Here is a 24406-nt window from a genome sequence, read left to right on the forward strand (position 1 = left end):
GAAGCAGTGAAAATGTAAAAAAAAAAAAAACTGAAAAATTAAGAGTAGTTATTAACCTATTTTTGGATCATGGAAGTCTGAGAATTTGAAAGCTATAAAATTCTCCCCTGGTTCTAAGAAAATACATTTATGCAATGATCACATAACACTTTGATGACAGCCCATTTCTGGGTCAAATAAGATCTCTGTCCTATGTGAATAGCCAAGAATTTATTCAACCTTCAAGTTCATTATCCCCTTTCTGCAAATGGGTCCACTGAATACTGCCACAGCCCAATCTCAGTCCACTGCTGGCTTAAGCAGTGGCTTCAGTACCTGAATGAGGTCCTGGGCTTTCTCACGTAAGGTTTGGACTAGGCAGTCTTGGAAATGATTCAAGATCATGATGGTTTTCTCACTCCCGAGCTCGGAGGGTTGGTGAAGCTAGAGTTATGGGACTTGAAATAAAAATGCTCTTTAGGATACCAGAATGACCTACACGCTTGTCACTGTTCTGTTCGTTCCTAGAAGAGAAGGTGTCTTTCCACTGCCTCTTCCTGGCATTTGTAGGATGTAGGAAATATTAGAAAGATAAATGTAAAGCCAAAAAAAAAAATTCCCTTAGATTTTCAGTGATCATCAGAGTTGCCCAGTATAAATCAGAGGGAATATAGATATGTTGACTGCAGTCCCTGGAATTCTGCACTGAGTGGTGGGATGATAATATTCCTCAGTTCTCCTAATGGTTGGAATAAAATCAATCACAACAGGAATAGCTAACCTGCCTGGAGCATTAACTGTGTGCCAGACGCTGCTCAGTACGTTTTATGTAGATGTGATTACTCACTGAGTCTTTATAAAAGCTCAGCAGGGCCATTCGTGCACCTATTTTCCAGATGAGGAAATGGAGTTACCAAAAATGTACAGGATTGTTTATGTTTATCCAGCTAGGAGCTGGCAGGTGCTTGGTGTTTTCACACATGTTGATTTGCTTGTTTGCAGCATTCATGGATGGGCGGAGTCTGTGCGGATAGGGGAAGGGGTCTCGTAAGCTATCGGTCTGTCTAGTGGAGTCAGACCACAGGGAGTTGAATTAGACAGTCATTGCAATAATTAAAGTCAAATTAGAAAGGCACTTTAGAGGAGGTGGGGTGAATTACTTACATTGACATTTAAGAAAAGAAGTTTAACTAACTAAATACCTGTCACCAAAATACTGCATTTGTTCGCCCCTTGTGTTCCCGTGTGATGTGTGACACCTGTTGGCAAGAAAAAGAGAAGAAACAGCCTTTTATGCAGAGCGTTTATGTGGCTGATATAAACTGGGTCAGTTTCTATGTGAGACCAGCTCCTCTTGGGCCATCTGGGAGAGGTGGAAGGTCACCAGTTCCATGGCTGCCCTTTCTTGCCTTTGCCAGGAATGGTTTGCAGTTGCCATAGCAACGGTGAGGGTGGGGAAGGGCCAGCAACCACAGGGCAGCCAGGTTGGGGGTGTGGGTGACCCACAGTGGCCATGGGAATCACCAAGGCTACATGCTTTCCGAAGACCTCGTGAATAGGAGTGATGGGCCCAGCTCAGAAAGAGATTCCAGGTGGTGACAGTGGGCATGCATTGATGGAGCAACTGAAAACTCAGAAGGTTGGGCCTGGAAATCACTGAGTGACACAGTTTTCAGAGTAGTACCCCTCAGAGTCGGGGGCATTGAGGGGACTGGGGCAACATGGGGCTGGGGGTGCTGTGACAGTCTTCAACTCCCACTTCAACCAGAGCATCTCCATTCTGTCTGTTTTATAAACTGGTTGTCCCCACTGCGAACTTACTTATGAAAAATGAAAGGGAAGGCTAGGTCATTAGAAGGAAAAAGAAAAGCTATTGATTTCAAAATTTCCAGTTTGATAGTTAAAGAAACAAAAGACCAGAGCACATAAGCAAGGTCATGTTGTTATATGGAAAAGGAAGCTGTAGGTTCTTAGGCAATTTGCTAGGCAATACTGTTATGCAACTTCTACTGTTACATTAAGTATACATATGTGTAGAAGACAATTTTAATAACTATATTCAAAAAAGGAATGTCCTATAAGGACAATATGGTAGATCTCGTTCTAGACCAGCACTGCCTAATGGGAATATAATGCAAGTTATGTATGTAATTTTAACTTTTTAAGTAGTCACATTGAAAAAGTGAAAAAAAAAAACAAAACAAAAACAAGATCTGTTCATTTTAATTGTATGTATTATTTAACTCAGTATGTCCAAAATATTATCAATATACAACTAAGAGATCATTAACAAAATGTTTATATTTAGTTTTTTCATGTTAAGTCTTTGAATCTGACATATATTTTACACTTGCAGCACAACACAATTTGGATACTGAATTTTCATGGGAAATCTGTATTCAGATTTCATAAAATTTACAGTTAAAAAAAGGAGATCCAGGAACATAAGGTGTTCTAAACATACTTAAAAGTTTTCCAATAACTGAAGTATCAATGTTTAAATTTAAATTAGCTAAATTTAAATAAAATTTAAAACTCAAAAACAAGCAAAGAAAAAGCCCTTAGTTGCACAGTCATTCTAGCCACGTGTTTCAAGGTTTCCACTGCCGCACGTGGTTAGTGGCTACTCTATCAGAAAATGTAGGGCTGGACCCTCAAAAAAGTCCCCTCACACTCAGGTGGGTTACTTCTCTCACTTCCTCATCAGACCATGGCACTTTGGTCTCTTTTACCTCCATAAGGTACCTGGCAGACTTGCCCTAGGAACAGAGAGAGAGACAGAACACTAGTATTCACAGACGTCTTTGCCTTTGCCTTTGCCTTTAACCATTGAATGTATCAAACCCAGCATGCAGCTAAATCTTGGTTTCTCCATTGCGCTGCTTGGCATGGGGGAATTAAAAGGTGTGCCATTTCCCACTGCAGAAAGTCCACACACCATCTGTACCATTTTCCAGTCCTCAGATATCTGCCCTGCCACTCTCTGTGCTTTGGAACCACCTCCCCGACTCAGTATGTTCGGAAAACATGGGTTTCATTTTAATAATAAGCTAAGCAAACCATGATTGAGAAGGTAACTGCTGCAAACAGATCATTCTTTATGAAGACAAGTATAAATTGAAGCTAAGGGGTGATTTAATTTTTGTCATCTTATTCAATTCTGCAAATTTTGTTTAGCTAGACATCATTGACTGAATAGTCCTTCCACTTCATTTGGTTAAAAATCTTTACCTTCAACATCAGATATTATCCTATTTACCTACTCCCCCAAAGTGTTTCTTTTTTTAATGTAAAACCAACCGTGGAAACAGAATCAACCTCTTCAATAACTAGATCAAAATCATGCTGCAAAGCCTTTTTAGAAACATCCATTTCCAGCCTCCTAAAGATGTCCTGACGCTAGTGATTTCAGCCAAATCTCCAAGTGGAAGGATAAAGCTCACTCTAACGCTTGGTGCTTTAAACCTTCCGTTAATAAAGAACTCTTTTAGAAATAACACAAAACATTGAGAAAGGGGGAAAACATCCATGCAGTTCAATACCATCCTTAACATCAGGGATGCCTCCTGGTCCGACTCTACGGATTTCTAGTGTATTGGAGAAAATGATCAAGTAGAAAGCCTTGTGCTCTTAAGCACTCAACAAATGTTTGTTGGCTTAAATTGTGTGGCTCCTTTGCAACTTCTTTCTTTTCATGGCATAACGTAACCTTTTTTTTTTTTTTTTCCTGAGGCAACAGTGGCAGACCGAGTAGATTAAACCACAGGCAAGGTTGAATCTCAAGAGCAAGATGACTTGCTTTGTGAATCTGCTGATATTTGGCCAAGTCAAAGGCTAATCCACTCCTATCATGAGTGGAAAGAAATGCTGTGGGATTTCAGTGAGTGCAGAGACACAGGGAAATAGCTATATTTCCATAAGTAAAATAGCCATTACGATAGTTGTCTTTGCATTGTGACAGGACTTGGGAGTTCACTAATTTGCTAGCTTCTCTCAGTCTGTGATATTCTAGAAATCCAGGACTAGAAAAGCATTTGTATAGATGACAGAACAGTAATCTAGAATCTAAGACCTTGGATTTTTGTCTCTAAGAACTAAATTTTACAAGTCATTCAACCCTTATGCTCCTCAGCATCTTCACATGAGTAAAGAGGAGTTTAGACTTGGTGACTTCTGAGGCCATATATGTGTCAAGCTTCCAAACAGTCCATCGCCTAGGGCTCATACTTCATTGATCATAATAACAATCTTTCTCACCGTGTCCAGAAAGGACCTTGGAATCCTTCTTAACACAGCACTAAGCCAGCCCCTGTCAAGCTATCAGTATTGACTTACAGCTGAAACTGATTTTTCATCCCGCTCCTGGGTCCTTTCCTCAGCTCCGTGCCTTGTGCAAGACTTTGGAAAGGAACCTACAGGGAGTTATCATCAGTATGCAGGGTTTCAGCAAGAAGGGAATGACAGTTCTTTACTCATCCCCTTGCTCAGCTGTTCCATGGAGGTGTTGCCATCTGACAAGGAGGGCTGCAGCCTGGCACTTTGGGAGCTCACTTTCTCTTCCTTTGAGCTATAAGTGCTGAGAGACCTGTCAAGGAGAGCAGTTCACTGGCATCATTCCCAGACCTGAAAGCATAATGAAATAAAATTTCATTCTGACTTGGTTGGAAGTCTTCTAGCTGAACATTTGAGGTAGCATCTGGGACAATTCAAACATCAACTTGCCTGGCTGAAATGAAGTACCCGTCAGTTAATGGCCTTCATACCGGCAGCCCCAGTTAGGGTCCCTTGGGACAGTTTCCGACTAGAGCCAACCGGTCCACAGGTCCCAGCAGGTGAGTGAGAGCCCACTCATGTCGCATGCGCCAGCAAGGTGAAATCTGCACTTCAGAAGCTTTATCATTTACAAAGAGGGATATCAAAGCAGGAAGTGGTCTGAAAGCCACCAACACTGATTCTTGCCCCTAGACCTAGACTCCTTAAAGTTAAGGCTTTAATCTGAGGTTTGGGCTCTAGGGATCTGTCCACTGACACTCTTTCTAGTATCCACAATAGCTGTAGCAGGGCCACACCCTTCCAGGTTTAGAGAGTGGCGGAAGTCAAGAGGCAAAAAGCCCCTATTCTAGATTTCATGAGCCAGACTCAAATGTCTTTGTGAAGTAGACCCAAAAACCTTTGCAAAGACCACCTTATGGTCAATCCCTCTCCACTCTAAACTTCCCAAGCACTGTGTAAATGGCCATTCAACCTCTCTGAACCTTTGTTTTCCTTACCTGTAAAAAATGGAGTTAAAGGTGCATATCTCACAGGGCTATTGAATGAAAATTAGAGAGATGCCTGTGTGAGTGATGACTACACCATAACGTACCATGTGAGGAGAAGACAGTATGATTCCGTTCCTTGGGTAGAAGCCATTTATTTTTCCTGTCTCCCAGAATGTCTAAGTCAGCTCTTAGGCTATGGAAGGTTCTCTATTAGGACAACAAGGGTGCAGGCTGTCTGCCCTCAGGTCATGCTCCCAAATCCTCAGAGGTGACCCCAACCCTGCTAGCACTGGAGGCCACCCAGAGAGGAAGGAACCCTGCACTTAGAACCAGGAGCCTGGGGCAGGGTGGGGAGACTCAACTCAGCCACTAGTAAGATTTAGGTCCTCTCCAGTCTTTAGTATCTTTTTCCCTTCATGGGTAAAATACATACATTCTGTGAGATATGAAAAATAAATGGCCTCTGTCCAAAGAATGTAATCGTACTGTTTTCTCCTCACACAGCGCATTACGATGTACTAATCACTCACTATGCTACTGTGACATATAGAAATGTCTGGAAAACAAAAAAAATAACAAATGCCATGGGCTTTGTGATTGTAACTTCAGGTATTACTATTATTTCAAATCTAGTATCTCCTAATAACTCAGCCTTGTTTTTTGAGGAGGATTAGTTGTTGTTTCTGGATGATGTTTCTGGAAGCAGAGGACCAGAAGCTCCAGGATGGTGAGGTACACTTTCCTGACTTTGGAAGCCAGTCAGGATCAAATGATGTTGTGTTTCTAGGCAGAAATGCTTTGTGGCACTCAGGGAGGCTGTGAACTGCCATAAATAATTGGTGGGTTTTACATTTGTAAGTCAAGATGTTCTTGGTCTCTGCAGATGGTTTGTAAATCTTTCTGGATAGCCAAGCCTTAGCTATGCAACACCAACTCTGTCTTTCTTCTTCTTGAAAACAGAATAAAAGCTTTGAAAAACATGCACATTTTGGGTTCTTCTCTGCGGGTTCTCAGACACTTGATAGCTTTTCCCCCAAATCCTGCCCTACCTCCAGCCATGCACTTCACACTCCTGAATTGTGCATTCTGTCAAGAGAGGAGAAGGAATGATTCCTTTGTTTGTTACATGTGGTGCTCTATTTATTATAATCCCATAACATCTAGATCTTGAAGAAACTAGAGTCCTGGGATGGCAAATACATTTCATCTGGTGACAGCTTGGGTGCACTGGTGGTGGCGGCCTAGGTCCCTACATCCGGGCTCAGTGGTCCCATGGGCAGGGAGGGGAGGGCAGCAGCACGCAGTTACCTTATTACAGGTAAAGAAAGTGAGGCTCAGAGAAATTGACTTGCTACTAGGTCTCTGTTAATAAGAGACAATGATCACATTTCCTCACTCTCTCAATTTATTCAACAGTCAATACTTGCTGAATGCCTACCGTGTATGAGTTCCAGGCCCTGGTATTATCTATATTCATAGATATATGAAATCCAGTGGATTAACCTGCATGGAGGTTTATTTTTCATGCAATCATTAGCCTCAAATTTGGAATTACTCAGAATACAGAGGCTGTGATAAGAAAAATATCCAACAAACTAGTTACTTATGCATTCACTAATTCATTCGTGCATTCACTTATGCGTTCAGTCCCATACCCATTTACATACAGAATAAATATCCACTTTCAAAAACTGGGGCCTTGTAAGAGATGTTTGAAAACAACTTGAAAGAAAGTGATCAAAACTGGGCCGATGACTGCCCTTGCCTTCTGCCTTCCTTCCCCTCAGCCTCTCTTTTAGCGGCCTTGCTGGCACACAGTTGGAAATGAACACAGAAGAAAATCAGAGCTATAAAAGCAAACTCAAGGACTGTACATTATCTTAGTCTTGCAAAGCAACCTACAAGGTGAAACCTAGATGAACCAAATATTTTTTCACTTTACCAAAGGATTCTGAACTGTTGAAACAGCCAAGAGAGAAAGAATTTGTAACTATGGTAATTGGGAACTGTGACAATTCCATGTCACCCAGGCAGAGGTATAAACATCAGTGGGTGGGAAAATCTCTTAGCCCCAAATCTCAGCCCTGTAGGTAACTATACAGTAGTCACACCAGCTATGTGTGATGATCTTTCTGTCTCTCCCATGCCTGGTTATTTGTCCTTCATAAGCACACTCCCAGTCACTTGGTTCAAAGCCAGAGCAGTATCAGGAACACTTGTCTGGTGGGTATAAGAATTGTGCCCTCTGTGTGCTAGGCACTTTACACATGCATAGGACCTTTTAATGGCGTTTCCCAAACCCTTAAAAAGTATTTTTAGTGTCGTTACTATTTTTAAATTACCACATGCTATGGTCTATCAGGTTACAACTTTCATCAAAGAGTACCTCCTCTTATACTCAAAGGATGGATGGAAGTCGGGGACAGGACATCTTTGGTGCTGATTCTCAGTCTCCATCCTTTTTCCTAACCCAGTTTCAGTAGAGTGCTAAGAGCAATGCTAAAAGGCATTACATCCCTTTTTATAGATAAGGAAACAGAGACATCAAAGAGTTAGCTTATGATCCACCTAGTAAGTGGCAGAGTGAAGTTCAAATCCAGGTCTGTCTGATTCCCAAGCCTGTGTGTGTGTGTGTGTGTGTGTGTGTGTGTGTGTGTGTGTGTCTTCCAAGTCACTACGTATATATACACATATATGTTTCAGAAAAGTATGATAACGTGATTAACAGCTGACCTTTAAGCATAAAATTCTGTTATGATTAAATTCTGTATGAGTAGAGTTGAGATAGAATGGGGAACATGGAAAGTAGAGTGGGAATTTGAGTTCTAGAACAGAGGTAGGCAGAAGTGAGTCATGGGCCAAATCCAACCCGTTGCCTGTTCGTGTAAATAAAATGTGACTGGAACACGGCCGTGCCCATTAGTCTGTGCATTGTCTGTGACTGCTCTCGTGCTACAAGAGCGTTGTGGAGTGTGTATGACAGAGACTGCTTGAAATGCCTAAAATAATATTTAGTCTTTTATATGAAAAGTTTGCTGACCTGTGTTAAAGGAGAGAAATGAGGATGTAAAATTTCCAACTATCCAAGAAGAGCTTCTTCATGTACATTTAAATGAGCAATTATGAGTGTCAAATCATTGTTGTAAGTATACCCATTTTTCAAAGTGATTCAACAGTTTTATTTTTAAATTATCCATATTGTAATACATTGAAAATTATATTCTTTGCAACTATTTCAACTTTGATAAAAAATTTAAAATGTCACCTTAAAATGTGTAAGAAAGAGGCTTCATAGATTTTTTAAACATTTTTTATTGATTTATAATCATTTTTCAATGTTGTGTCAAATAGATTTTTAAAAATAGAGATTTGGAGACCACTGCCCTAGAAGACAGGATCGGGAATGGGAGTTTCCATAGTTCACGGCCATCCTGTGGTGGGCGGGGGCTTGTTTTTCTCGTAGAGTAAATTGAGCCCCATGGCAGTATCTCACCCTTCACTCAAGCTGTTCCCCTACAGCTTCAGGGGGTGGCTGATGGGAATATGGGACAGTGTCGAAGAGTAGTTTTTTAAATGCCTGGGCTCAGTTCTACAGATCAGAAAAACCCTTCACGAGTCCCTATATTGGCCCTCCTATCAGCCATCTAGGAGAGGAAAAAACAGCAGTGACTTTGAGAAGGTAGAAGGCTGGGCTTTTCAAGATGTGCAGGCAGAGTTGATGGGAGCCTGTGCTGTGCTCCGGCTGCTCTGACTGTGGCTGCACCGCACAAGTGGGCGTTTAAACCCGCCTAGCAACCTTGCCGCCTGTTATGGGCGGAATCGTATCCTTCTCCAAAAAAGATACGCTGGTCTTAACCATTAGCACCTCAGAATGTGACCTTAGGTGGAGATAGGGTCTTTCTTTACGGAGGTAACCAAGTTCAAGTGAGGTCATTAGAATGGCCTTAATGCAAGATGACTGCTGTCCCTATAAAAAGGGGAAATTTGCACACACAGTTAAGACATGCACTGAGGGAAGATGATGTGAAAAGACAGAGGAAGAAGACAGCAATCTACAAACCAAAGAGAGGTCTAGAATAGATTTGTCCCTCACAGCCCTCAGGAGGAACCAACCCTGCTGACACCTTGATTCCAGAGTTCCCATCTCCGATACGTACCTGTTGTTTAAGCTCCCCGTCTGCGGTTCTTTGTTACAGCAGCCCTAGCAAACTGATACACTGCACTCAAAAACGTAGGTTCTTCTAATGGACTTTCCAAAGCCCAGTGATTTTTATGTTTACTATAGCTATGTTTTGAAATTACTACATGACATGGTCCATCAGAACCAAGCTGTTATCAGTGCATCTAAAGATGGAGAATTGGAACCAGGGGAGCTTTGCCACTGGCCCCTCGTCTCCTTCCTTTCCTTTAGAGCCATCCAGCAGAGCAGTTAAGATTAAAAATTCTGGAGCCAGAGTGTTTGGGTTTTAAATCCTACCAGCTGTGTGAGCTTGGGGCCTGAATAGCCTCAGTTGTTAAATAGAAGAAAAACACTACCTGCTTTGTTAATTTATTGTAAAAACCAACTGAGTTAATAACATGTAAAACTCTTAGTGTTCAGCACGTAGTTAAGTGCTCAACAATTAAATATCCATTGTCTTATTGGGGGACCCAAGAGAACAACTTTTGCCTAAGACCACCCCAGACCCATGAGCCATTTAGCAAGTACTACCTGCACACTTCTCTGGAATTCTGGAAATTTTATTTGTGAAATTACCGTATGAATGTTTGAAGAGGGTTTTTGAAAAAAAAATCCCGGATAGCCTTTTCTCTTGTTTTATCCTGTCTTATTCTTGGAAAGGCTAATGTTTGAGAATAGCTACCATGCTTTATTAATCCTTTAAAAAAAAAAGTATCTGCTCTGGTACCAGTTGGCAGTTAGATTTCATCAGTCACTCGAGATTATGGATTAACTCACTGATCTTTTTACCCTTCGAGCTAATTAGCCTTTGGACAAACAAAGCTAGTCACAGAAGCCAAGCACAGCTGACCAAATACATTTCAAAGAGTAAATTCTGTGGGTAAATAATGCCAAGCTTACTTAGATCTCTCGATGATGCTGCTGTTCTGAGTCACTGGAATCTTGAGTTAGCGTTGTATACGAGATGTTTACAGCCTTTCAAAGCAATAGGAGAAACATGACTAGATACCTCATCTCTTCCTAACCAACCCCCCAACCCCCCATTTAAAATGATTTCTTCTCTTATGTTCTCAAATAACTGGCCCAGTTCGACTTCAAATGACTTAAGCTTACCCTTTGGGACCCTTGTTTAACAGATAAGGGAGACTTTCCAAGGTACCCAGCTGAAGTGCAATTTTTCTTAATTTAATGTAATTACCACTATCTGCCAAGACTTTCTCCGTATCTCAAAAAAGCCTTAACCAGTTTATGCCTCACCTTGGTGTTAAGGCTTGCTAAGTACTTACAGATAATTGTCATATTCTCTTAGACAGTCTTTGGTGAAACTCAGTATTTCTAAACTCTTCATTCGTTGCTAAAGACCTCTGCAGTGAGTCCTGTTCAGGCTCCCTTTAGTTGAAATTATTCTTACACTGTAAAATCTTTGACAGCCTCACCAGAGTGTCCTTGGTGGTTGCAGGGAGAGCTTCTCTGTGGGGCGTTGCCATCATCCTGGTAGTGACAACTGGAATGGTGGCCTGTCCTGGTGTCCAGCTCTATTGGCCTCTCCCCTGACATCTCTCTCTCTGCATGGGCAGCCTTTACACATTCTTCTGAGTGGCCCCTGCTTCTTCCTGATCCCACAGGACAGAGCTCTGGAGAAGGAATTCCAGACTGAGTGACCAGCTGTGACATTGAGCAACCACATACCTAAGTCACTGGGTTTTGGTTTTTGTTCTTGCATTTGGGAAAACAGAAAACAGGAAATGGTTTAGCCCTTATTCCAGAAAGGTAGTAAAAGTGGGGTGATTTTGCGTTGTTATCAATATTCATTAATTCAACAGAACATTTATCAAGTGAATACTAAGTGCCTAGCCCTGTGCTTAGTAAATAGGAGGAATCCAAAGAAAATGCAATCTTTGCTCTCAGAGATCTTAGAAACAGAGAAGTGCTTACAAGACAGTAAACCCGAACTGTGTTATGTAATAATAACAGAATTGTGACTAAGTCCTAGGCCACCATTCTGTATCTACTATGTTTGGGAACATATCCTATGGTGACGAGCATCTGCATTCGCCTGGACTTTCCCAAACCAGGTTATCACCTCTGATACCCAAGTGGCATCCGTCTAAACGAATTCTGACAATATGAGTTTATTATACAGAATGAACTATATTTGATATGGAAAATGACCAAGAAATATTTCTCAGCGAACAAAAAAAGGTAGTAGGACATTACACAGCGTGTGATCCATGGTGTGTGTGTGCGCGCATACGTAGGGAAAGTCTGAAAAATGAATAAGACAATGCCAAGAATGGGGAACGCTGGAGAACAAGACGAGAGACCCAGAAGAGGACATTTGTTACTTTTGTTTTTAATATGTTGCTCTTCTTACATATTGTTAGTGTAAGTATGCATTGACTTGTCTATTTATTTTAATCATCAAAGTGAATTCTTTAAAAAATCTAAATCACAATAAAAGATTAATAAAAATTAAAACCTTTTACAATATTATCAGTATAGGAAAATGTGTTTACTCTTGAATTTCATTATGGGAGAAATATAATTTGGAATTTGTTTTAGGAATAGTTACAGCAGGGATTCTCACTCCTTGCTGCACGCTATCACCTATTGATTCTTTTGAAAATTGAGAGACCCAGCCCTGAATCACCTTAATTTTATAAACCAGAATTGCAAGTGAGGATTAATTGTGTTTAAAAATAACACACATACACACATGTACAGAGCCGCCGCCACCAGCTTCCTCAGGTGATTCTGATGTGCACCAAGTTAAAGCATAGAACCAGAGAGGAAATGAAAGATGACAGTACAACCCACTGTGGCTATATATATATATATACTAAGTTAAGCTTCCTTGGAAAAGATAAAAATCTTAAATTGGATTAAAAAACAATACGCAGTCATACTTACTCACAAAATAATCACCAAAGTAAATGGTAGACAAAAGTTTTTAATAGAGCACACAAGTGGGAGAAAAAGAAAGGAGGAATAGCAATATGGACAGCAAAGAAGAAATTGAGCCGAAAAGCATTAAATTGGACAAAGGCTCATTTCATACATAAGATGTTCAAACTAAAATAATAAAAATAAAATAGTCATGAATCTTTATTCACAATATATCAATGTCATCGAAAGAAAAATGTAAGGAAAGAAAAGAATGGACAAAAATATAGCCATGAAAAAACATCACTGAAAAATAAAAAGCACATTGTTGCATTATTACTATATTATGTTTCAAACAAAACATATAAAATGTTTTGTAAACATAATCAACCAGTAGGTGCATACTGAATTGGCACCTTACACTGAAATGCATGCCTTCTTTTCAAGTATCCATGCAACTTTTTAAAAATGTGTCACTTACATGGGCAAAAGTCCTTAATAAATTCTGAAAGTAACAGAATTCTAAATATTGTTATTGAATCAAAGAGGAAATAAAAGCTATTATTAGAGGCTATTCAGAAAGTGCTGATATTGAGAACATAGCATGCCAAAACTTACAAGATACAGCCAAAGCGGTCCTCATATAGTATATTTATGGCCTTAAAAAAATCACCATTTTTTAAAAAGAACAAAAATAAGTGAACTAAGGATTTAACTCAAGTTAGTTAGAAAATAACAATAAAAGAACAAAGAAGGGGCAAAAGGAAAGATACAATAAACAATAATAAACCAGGAAATAGAGAAATAACAAACAGTAAGTGAATCTAAGGACTACTTCTATTAAATTGCTAATAGCCATTGACAATTTCATCAAAGAAAACATAGAGGAAATATGAATTAACAAAGTTATAATTGAAAATGAGATGAAAGCAGGCATTAGATGACTAAGACATTGTTAATGAATTTGATGGGGGGCAATATGCTACTAGACTGGATAAAGCTCAGTTGCTGTGTGTGTGTGTGTGTGTGTGTGCAAATAATTATACACAAGACAATTATAGGCCACTTGTGAATATGATGTATTTGGGAGGACAAAATATATAAATTGCTAGCAAAGCAAATCCCCTTACTTTGCTGGCTGAGATATGTATTTGTACAATCTTCCTGAAAATGGCAATATGTATCAAGAACTTAAAATTTTACGTGATCCTTGACTCTCTTATTCCAAATCAAGTAGTTTATCATAAGGAAATCAGAAATTTGGAAAAATATTCTTGGATAGGAGATGGAGTTTGGGAAGATTAATGTCATAGGAGTGTGCTGATGATACTAACGTCTGTGGGGGGTGGGATGCAAAACTAGAATGACTTCATCTAGAAAAAAATTTAATTATGAACCAAAATAATTCTGGAAGATGACATCACAATATTAACACATTATTTGAGAGTAAGGATTACAAATGATCTTTACCTTCTTTCTTGTAGTTTTATGTGTCTTCCAAATATTCTTCAAAGAAATAGCAATCTTTTGTAATTAGACAATAAAATTACTAACATAAAAGGAGAACTTTTAGTGTAAAACAATAGAAAAAGCAGGGAAAGCAAGCACATACAAGAACATGTGTGTGTAACATATCAAGGCTGAGGATGACACAAACCCTAATGTTCACCGGATAGTGTGTTTGCTTTCCATTTCCCTGAAGGCGGAATGAGTGAGAGGTGGAGGGAGAAGGTACCAGCTAGGACATGCTCTTTCCAAGATGTGATGTCTTTGGTGTTCCAGTGGGTCTATCATGGGCTTTTTATCATTAAACCCTAGGAAGTCAAATGTTGCTTGCCATGTATTTAAATCCCTACTAAAAATACATCTTGCCCACCCAGAAACAGACTCCTTTTTCCCCCCTTTCTACCTTTTCTTTTAAGTCTGAACTTCTGGAAGGAGCCAACGCCTTCCTTTTACCAGAAGCACAAAGTTTGGCCAATACTCCCCCTGGTGGCAATTTAACAAATCTCCTAAAATGATTTATCCAAGAGCCAGGGCTGAAAATTGATGCCAGCCCGGGTTAATTGAGACACTTGTTAATGAGACATTGCTGGGCTTCACATCAGAAGAGTTGCTCAGAATATATATTACTCTTCTAATAAGTAGTCCAGGTAATTAAAATACTCAAGTTAGGGTCTGTTGAACTAGGTTCGATATCCCTGTATGATTTAGAAAAGAGAGGCAATATGAGAAGAAAGAAGTTCTTATAAACTACCTTAGGATCAACTTCCAAAAAGCATAGAAGCCAGAGGTGTTTGTATTAATTTTCTCCAATGAACGCTCGTGAGAACACCCACTGCTGCTCTTCTCCCTTGTGCTACCTGCAAATATACGGGAATGTAAATGACAGACAAGCTAGTCATACTTGGACATTGTTGCTTGATTATTCTCTGTTCATATCTCTAAACACCCTCCATACCTTAGGTTTTTTCCTCCAGTTTCTAGCCAGTCAGCCCCTTTGAAACAGCCTGCTGATTTCCTCAACATGCTGCTTATCATGTTTTCCAGATGGTTAATGGGTCTCTTAAATAAAACTGGCCCTAATTCTTACTGGTGTTTCCATTCCGGTCCCTTTTGTAAAATAATTTGTTTCATGGTCAACGTGTCTTTTCATTATTTCTCTGTAGTCTTTGGTGATCTCTTTTCACCACTTCTTTGTTCAAAACCGTCGAGTGGCACATTAATTCGATTCATTGATGTTAATAGTATTTGCAGGGAAGAGGAGACTGTTCGTATTAATATCAACACATTACCCAAATCTTTTATCATTTACATGTAAAGTTTTAGAGAACGGGCTTGTCATCACTACTGATGGAGAGAGGCAAGGGCCTTCCTGTTGTGGAACCACGGACTGGTAATCCCCATTGCTGCTTCTGCTTTGGGAAGGAGTATTCTTACCGTGTCAAACAGCATTATTTGAGGAGCAGTACATATGGAATGAGTTTTCAGGACTCCCACTTGAAAACCCTATGGCCCTAATACTCAGTGCTACACAAAGAATTCCAAATATAAATAACCTTTGAGCTGACCCATCGATTTGGATCTGATTCCCATTTCACAAATGATTTCCAAGGTATACAGTCAGGTCATAGAAAAGTGACATTAAAACTCGTGTTGGCAGAATGCCGTTGTGGCATGACTTCTGCAATAATGAATGGCTGAAAAGTAGGCGAGATAATGTAAGATTTGAATGGGGTTGTATCCTGAGAGAAAGGCAGCCAGAGGTCCTGAGAATTAATGGAGGAGCCGCAGAAAAAATATGGCTCTATTACACCAAGCACTTCCCTCTTTTCCTTTCTATTGCCTGACTGAGATGATTTGGCAGAGTTTAAAAATAAATGAACTGTATTCGTTTTTCCTTCAGAGCTTTTCTTTGAAGACATTCTGTAAAAAAAAAAAAAAAAAAGAAATACTAACACAGGCATGTGGCAGGGATCTAGGCATGAAAATGTAAGCAGTCTATTCAGCGGTATGTATTTAATAGCCCAGCACTCCTCATGTGGGGAGATATGCCTGGTTCCAATTAAGGTCCTATCATACAGGCCAATGTGATGCTTCAAAGAGATGTTAATGACCTGCTAGGTAATGCAGAGGAAATGATGTTTTGAATGAGTTTTAGGAGCATTTGAACCTTTCCACTGTCATCTTTACACGGCAACATGTAGTCATTGGGATTATGTTTTTTACAGCAACTCGATTCCAATTTTCATTACCAACTAGAGACAGGATTCTTTTGCAGGCTTACCATCTATGTTGATCATTGCTTTTCACATTTTATTTTAGCCACAGAACCCTTATTTTAAACAGAGCGGACCCTTACTTATAAAGCACATGAGAGTGCAGCTCTGTGATAGAAACAAGGTTGGACATCTCAGAGATTGCCCTCACCCTCCCTGAGCTTTTATTCCAGTGCCTCCCTCACGTCTCTCCATAGCTGAGTTTAAAAATAATCTTCTGGGAGAAAGAACAAGATTTCTTATAACCTGGGTGGGGCGGCGTGGAATGCCTTTAATTATTCATTCATTCTTTGATGGGACAAATAATTTTGTCCATGCCTGTTATAAGCCAGGCATTCTTCTAGACCCTGAGGGTGCAGCAGTGAATAGGAAGGACCAGGAGTCTGCTCTCAGGGAGACAGCGAGGGAGACAGCCAGGCAACCAGGAGGTGGCTGGTGCTCTGAAGAAAGTAAAGAATGAAGGATGAAGAACGGGACCCAGGGAGAGGCCTCGCGTGGGAAGAACAATCAGGGAGGGGACTAGAGCGCTGAGGAAGAGTGGCCACTTCCAGAGCTTGGGATTCTTTGAGGCAAAGAAACCTCCTGAAAACCCAAGGCCAGGGGTGTTCAAGGCACATCGGACAGGCAGACAGCTGGAGCGCAGCGAGGATGTGGGAGAGCTGGGGGCCTTGGCAGGCAGAGCTCAGAGGTAAGCACGCTCACTGATGGAGCGTCTTGTAGGCCATGATGGGAGTTCCATATTTCTCATTTTATTTTAAATTTACTCTTAATCTTGGTTTAATTATTTATTATTAAGCCACTTATAATTAAGCTTTTTACATTTTTTTTATTCCATCAACTTCCAAAATGGCTTTGTGGTAACTTACGTATATGATATAACCTACATGTATGCATGTTTACATAATAAACACAGGTCCATTCAAATAAAAGCTGAAGACCATTTAGAGGGAGAATGAAGTAATAGGTACTGGGATTGAGAATTAAAAATTTAGTTCTGTGTTTCCTCAGAGCCAGGGTTAAAAAAAAAGAAAGAAAGAAAATGATGGCTTATGTAATTCTGATTAGTTAAAAGGGAAGGCTATCTGTTCTTAAGGGAAGAAACTTCTAAAATAAATTTGAAACATAATGTATTCCATTGGGTCTTATACAAGAAACATCAATAATTCTCTTTATGAATATTAAATACCTAATATATGCAAACTGTTGACACTGGGGAATACAGACCTTAATTAGACATAAATTCTGCCTTCTATGAGCTTGCAGTTTAATAAGATGTATAACAAACGTACACAAAAAGCTATACTGCAAAGCATGAGATGTAAAATAAATGTAAGACTCATTTTCAGAGTCTCTAGAAATGGGCTTTCATGGAATTTTGTGTCAGTCACAGGTGTAGCATTAAAGCATGACTCTGCAAGCACTTCATGGTTAGAGGTAAGAGTTAAAGTAACCAGTCAGGTTTCTAGCTTTTCCATAATCCAAGGCCTTAACACACGGTACCCAGGGGCAGGGCAGCAGGGCAGGTTCTGTACGCTGTCCCTCTCTGCTCTCACTCATCTCACACGCAGGAGCTGGTCCTCATTCAGTTCAAAGGTGACTCTTCGTCGAAGCCTGGGATGCAGGTTCTGCATTGCTAATTGAGGAGACACGTGTGCTTTGGATATTGGATGTGTAGGTGAAAATTTGACATTCTTATGAAAATTGAATAGGGCTCTTTTTCTTTAATAGAAAATAAGATACATTTTAATAATACACGTTTTATGTAAAACCAATTCAAGTTTAGAGATGAACAGAAAATGAAGGTATCACTAAAGGAAAGAATGCTTATAGTTCATCTATCCAGCTAAAAACACTGTTGATTTTAATCCATGTTCTCTCAGACATTTTTCTATGTATGTATATGGGGAGGGGACCACACCGTCTAAACCAATCTTGGTCCCCTTTTCTCATCTCTTTAAACATCATGACATGCAATTCAGTGATGTCATCAGTAATTGCTACATGGCACTCTAGTGTATGCACTGAAATCACAGGATATAAATGTATCATTATTTAACTAATCTTCTAGAGTTGACACAGAAGTTGTTCCTGATTTTTCAGTGTTAGAATCAATGCTGGATTGAACAGTCTTTAAAATACATCTTTTCACACTTTTTCAGTTTTCTGTAACACTGCCCTAGAAGTGGGGAGAACAGTGATTTGGGGTAACGATCCTAGTTCTAACTGAGTCACACAAGTACCCAAATCTTTTCCTGAAGACCTCTGCTGTTTGACTCTAACTGCAGGTGATGCTAAGCTATCCTTTATACAAAAGGAAAGGGGGGCTTCAAAAAACTATATTAGTCCCTGAATTTTACAGTCTCATTTGTTTTTCCTTTCTTCCCACCCTAACCCCATTAATTCCCTTAAGTCAGTAACCCAAGCCAGAGCATGGATGGCACTGTCAGTTCCTGCTTTCTCAACACCTACCAGATCCAATTAGTCACGAAGTTCTTAAAGTTCTGCCTCCTATAAAATGCTGCCTTCCTCCCACTCAGTTCGTCTGGCGCTGATCACTGGCCCTGGATCCCTGTGGAATATTCTAAATGCTCTCCTCTTTTTGGGACTGGCTCACCCTCTAACCCATCTTTCATAGTTCATTTTAACATAAATCTGATAGATAATGCCACACTCTGCCTCAGAGTTTGTAATGGTGCCATATTGCTTTCTAGATAAAATTCCAGCCCCACCACTTGGCATTCAGGCTTCTGTTGCTGGACCAAGTCGCCCAGGCTGAGTCCTGAGAATCTGTGTGTTTTAAATCTCTCCTGTGATTTCAGTGCAAGCAGCTTGACCCTTCCTGAGTCCCAGGATGAGCATGTAGGAAGCACTGCTTGGAACCCACTCTAGAGCAAAAGGCCAGCTACAGCTGGAAACTTTCCTCAGCCATCGCTTCAAATTATCCAGCACAATGTGATTATTTTAGGAAAATTTCAAAAGCATTCCACCAAAGAGCAGCATGTTTGCAAGTATAGATTAGAAAATCATTTCCATTTAGAAAGCCTAATTTAATTAAGTGACACAATTTTTAAGCTACAAAATCTTTTTCCTGCTGAGTCAGGATTTTTTTGCTTCTCGGCTAACACAGAACAGGTAGTGGAAATTAGAGACGCTACGCGCTTGACTGCATCAAAGTTCACTGTATAAAGTATTGTTCTGTGATGTAGAAGGACGAGAGGCTTTTTTGTTCAAATTTTATTAAAGCGCATGTGAAACTTTTTTTTTTGATTAAGACATGTAAAATTTAGCTTCCTTAGGAAAATACTTAACAGCCACTCAACTCTTTGTATTTCTTATAGGAAACAATATTCATAAATATCATCAAATTTTAAAAAAAGAAAAGAAAAAAAAAGGATTTTGGAACAGTTGCATGTTTCCTGGGATTAATGTCACCATTTTAAAGAATAAGTACATTTATGAGACTAAAGAAGATACTGCAGTAATAGTTTATTTCATCTCATCTCTTGCTAACCCTCAAGGAGTTTGGTGAACTAAAACTCCCTAATATTTACGCCAGGTAATGTGACCACCCAATATAGTCATGAATATCATTAATACTACTTCTGAAAGGTGCCAAGTTGGAATTTTAAAACAATTTGGTTACTTTTCTTTCTGTCTCCTCCACTAAAATGTCATTTCCATGAAGCCAGAGTCTCTGTCTTGTTCCCACTGGGTCTCCAGCCCCTGGTTCATGGCAGGCACAGTAAATACCTGCTGAGCTAATGACCGCATGCCAAAGAGTGAAGACTTTGTGTAGTATACTCCTCTGTGGAGATATAAAAAGGGAGAGAAATTTGATCCTCGACCTGAAGGAAGCTTGTGAGAGTAGAGATTACATTTTTCTTCCTAGCCCACCTGATTCGTCAGATTAGGATTATGCTGTGTGCATTGCAGCATGATTCTCAGTAGAAAATCAATTTTATCTTCTTCCGTATTGATCCTCTCTCCTCCCCTTGATACACATCATCAATACATATATTCCAGAGTTGTCATTAATGTATACGTCATATGTATGTGGAAGGGGCAACTTCCTCATAGCACATTTAACTCTCTCCTGGTATGTTGAGAGGTTAAAAAGTAGTTTTCAAAACTGTAGGTGAGAAGTTGAGGAGATACTGGGCTAAACGATCTACATCAGTGTTATTCAAAATGCTGGTCAGTGGGCTCTTTGTAACTGATCTGTAACAGAATGTGAATCAACTATGTCATTAAGTACATAATTTAGTTCAGTTTATATCTGTTTCCTGGTAAGACTTTCCCAGTGAAGGAAGCAGTGCATTGACTTGCATCCTCATACAAGCTCTTTTATCTTGTGGACAGATCTCAAGCAATTCCCAGACTAGCCCTGCTCTATAACCACACCTTAAACAGCACTGATCTTCATCAGAGTCTTGTCTAGTTCAAGGAATCTTCAAACTGCCTTTAGAAAGTACCATTTTCAGTTTAAGGGGTTATTTCTCCAATAATTAATTTTCTGATAATAATTAATATAATAATATAATTAATTACATATACAGATGGGTAGATAATGTTATGTCAAGCAGTAACAATATCATGGAAAAATATAAACAAGGTTAAAGAGTTAGAGAAGGGTAGAGGCTGCTTTTTCGGTTAGAGGGCTCATGGGTGGTTTCTTTGAGGAGGTGATGCTGGAGCAGTGAGAGAAGCCTATGTAATTATAGCTGGGGAAGAGCATTCTAGGAAAAGAGAAGAGTAGTCTCAAAGGGTTTGAGATGGGAGCAAGCTTGGCGTATTTTAAAAACAGCAAGACAGTCAGTGTGCCTGAAAGGCAGTGAACACGGAGGAGGGCAGTGTGGGACTGGGTCAGAGAGCCAGCCACAGGCCAAACTTTGCAGGGCCACATAAGCCGTAGTGAGGACCTTGGCTTTTGCTCTGAGTGAGATATGGAGCCCTTGAAGGGTTGTGAGCACAGGAGTGACATGAATGATCTGACAGGTTTAAAGGACCAGTAAAGGTGAAATGAGGTAGATGAGGAAGCTGTTGCTGCAGATCAGGCAAGGGATGAGTGATGGCTTAGACTAAGGTGGAAGGGCTGGAGATGATAAGGAGTGGTCATGTTCTGAACTTGTTTTAAAGGCAGAGCCAATAGGATATGCTGGCTGGATGTGACAGATTGGGCACGGGGTTGGGAAGAATGAGCGAAGTCAAAGACAACTATGGGTTTCTACGGCACCATTTGTGAAGATGAGGAACACTGGGAAAGAATGATTGGAGTGAGGGAAGAGGAAGAAAGAGTTGAATTTGGACCTGTTGAATGTGAGATGCCTGCAAGACATCCAAGTGCAGATGTGGAGAGAGCAGTGCGATAGATACATGTGACTCCAAGGAAGGGGCTGGGACTAGAGATGTAATAGGGAGTCGACCACACATAGACGGTACTAGCTCAGATCATCTAGAGAGCAAGTGAAGACAGAGAGCCAAGGACCAAACTCAGGACACTCCCAACAGTTAGAGATCAGAAAGATGAGAAAAACTCAGCGAAGGATACCAAGAAGGAGATGCTGGGAGCTAGGAAGTACTCAGACAAGTGTGGTACTGCGAATGCCAGGAGAAGAAAGACTTTTTTCAGGAAGAGGTAGTAATCATCTGTTTCGAAGTCTATTGTAAAACGAAGATTGCAAATTATCTATCGGAACGAGCCTTATGGAAGTCATTGGTGCTCATGATTAGAGCAGTTTCAGCTCTAATTCACTGCCTATTAGAGAAGTTCTCTTGTGATTGATTTTAGTTTCTTAGTGAAATGGGACTCACTTATCTGATGAAAACTGAAAAGGAAGGGGTGGGACCTTGGAGGCTTACAAATAGAGGTGAGGCTATGAAGAGTGAATCAAGAGGGAAGTACGGTAGGATTAACTGATAAGTAAGAACTCACTTGTCAGTTGAGGTCATAGATTGAAAATAACACGAGACACACCATTGTGTTCTCTCCTTCAGCCACTCAACTGTGCAGGTGGGCGGTGGCAGAGAATAGGATTTAAAGAAGTTTTTTTTTTTTTGGCTCGTGCAATATGATGGAGGGAAGAGGTTCTGGGTATTTGGGAGCAGATGTAAGGGAGTGATTGTAATTATAATGAATAGGAATTAGGTAAAGATGAAAGCGAATACACGAATGGGGTGATACGCAAGGAAAAGGTGGCAATGCCAAAGGTCACAGTAGCTTCAAAGAATATTTGGAATGGAGATATTAGAAAGAGTGAGTTGGAAAGATGAGATAGTAGTTGTAAACTTGAGGCTTTGGTGATGATTCTGTATCAGCAATGACAATGTTTAGGATACAGTCACAGCGATGAGTGGCTTTGGGCTGTGATGGACTAGATCACAGGTTGAGAAGGCCATGTAACTGAGAAGCTAGATGTTGGATGGGTCCTCTGTGAGGATATTGAAATTACTAAGAATAATAACAGAATGATGGCGAAGGAAAAGAAGGGTAAGAAAATCTCAAATAAATTCTGAGCATGACCAGGAGGAGAGTAAATAACATAAGGAGGGCTAGTGGGTAGTGTCGTCTGATGGCAAGCATCTCAGAGGAACTGGGCAGGGGTCAGGGATTAGGAAGGACAGGTGTCTGGAAGCAGCAGGGAGAAGCAAGGACGACCTATCCAACCTCCACGATCAGTAGTACCGAGTGGTAGCAGGAAGCCCTTGAGAAGGTCACAAGGGAAAGTAATCCCTTAGGAAGTCAGCCAGGTTTCCATCAGGCAAGAAAGGGGAACAAATGCTCGGAGAAGCTGTGGAGCATTCACTGATGACACACCTTGGGTTTCAGAGGGCACACAGGAAAGATTTGCAGATGGTGGGAGGGGTGGCCAGAGCTTCAGGCAGATTTGGGAGTAAGCAGAACCTTCGGGAATGCAGATCTGTGGGAGTCTGGGGGATGGGGAACGAGCCGGAGTCATGACTGAGGCACCCAGGAAAGAGGCGTGACAGGCAGGTGCTGGTGGGGTCTCACAGAGCGCAGGGTACTCTCAGTGCTGAAAGTTACTTATGGGGACTGGTCTCTTTGGTGCACGAAGAGGCGGGAAGGCTTGGAGGAGAGAGAGCAGAAATTGAACCAGAAGCCAAGGGCACTCTGAGGACTCCTTGGAGGCTAAGGAGAGTGGTCTGACGGGGACTGCAGAGGTCTAGAGATTTTGCCTCAATCCTGTCAAGAATAACCTCAAGGTTTCCAGAAGCCATTCTCCTTCAATTATCCATTATCTTCTCTAGAATAGAAAATCACCATCCAGTGATTGGGGTCTTTGCCTGAATGTATTTCAGAATAACTAGGTTGGTCGAGTGCTTCAGCGAAGACTGTTTTTAGGGAGAGCACTTCACATTTGCATTGGAAAAGAGCTAGGGCTGTCTTCTCCACAGACACGAGGCTGACAGCATTAAAATAGCTTTGGCTGTCCCTTGGGGAGATCACAGTTGGTGGGAAAGTGACAATATTACCACGGAACGTAACTTGGAAATGATTTTCCTTTGCTCACCACTAGACATTTTGGACTTGGGGAACTCAGACTGTCAGAGGAGTGAAGTGGTTAATGGGAGAGGGCAGTGGAGACATGCTTCAGCTAATCATTTCTTGTCATTCCTTTTCTTGCATCAAACCTACAGACCACTCATTATTTACCTATTATAAGTGCAGCTTTCTTGCTTTTCCCGTTCCAAAATAAGTCATTGAAAAATTGCCCAGCTGATGACTTTTATATAAGCAAAACGTATTTTGGATGATAGTCTTTTCAACAATGAAGCTTTGTCTCTACAGGATGTCACGAGATGGCCTCACTTGGTAGTCTTGAAGTCTAATGAGTTTTCTTGTATTCCTTGGTGTGTTTTTAAGTAGTAAAATATAGCTTGTTGGATACAGTGACCTTTTTTCTTATATGCACAATCTGATTTCAAAATTGTCCTTTACAAACATATAATACATTGATTGATCTGATGGCATTTGGGTCTAAAATTACTTCTTGGATACAGAAGAGACCAAGGCCTTGTTTCCAAAGTTTCTGACTTAATTATTTTTTTTCAAAAAAGAGAAGGCAAATTCAGAATTTGAAGAGAATTATTGATTTTTCTTCAGACCAGTTCCTGAGTCAACATGTTTATAGCCTTAAGGACACCCAAGACAAAAGAAGGTTTTTAGAAAGGGAGCAGATATGGAGAGATAAATTTGAATCAGGCATCTATTAATGCATCAGGCACTGACTAAGAGAGAAACATAAAAATGAAAAAAGGATCTTGTCTCAAGCATCAAATGATCTAGCAGTGGAAACACGTAAACC

General features: G+C 40.4%; 1 protein-coding gene and 1 long non-coding RNA gene across 6 annotated transcripts in view; one reads left to right on the top strand and one right to left on the bottom strand.

The window, feature by feature from the left end:
- ELMO1 (engulfment and cell motility 1) overlaps positions 1–24406 on the top strand; it is a 488726-nt gene that overhangs the window by 362977 nt on the left and 101343 nt on the right. The window lies entirely within an intron of this gene.
- The window catches only part of LOC140697549 (uncharacterized), a 31636-nt gene continuing 17821 nt past the window's right edge, over positions 10592–24406 (bottom strand). Inside the window, exons 3-4 of the long non-coding RNA XR_012074695.1 lie at positions 14561–14666; positions 10592–11054 (exon numbers count right to left, since the gene is read on the bottom strand). This is a non-coding gene — a long non-coding RNA (uncharacterized lncRNA). The remainder of the gene's footprint in view (positions 11055–14560; positions 14667–24406) is intronic.

This window comes from Vicugna pacos, chromosome 7, assembly GCF_048564905.1.
Source record: "Vicugna pacos chromosome 7, VicPac4, whole genome shotgun sequence".
Classification (NCBI taxonomy): Eukaryota; Metazoa; Chordata; class Mammalia; order Artiodactyla; family Camelidae; genus Vicugna; species Vicugna pacos.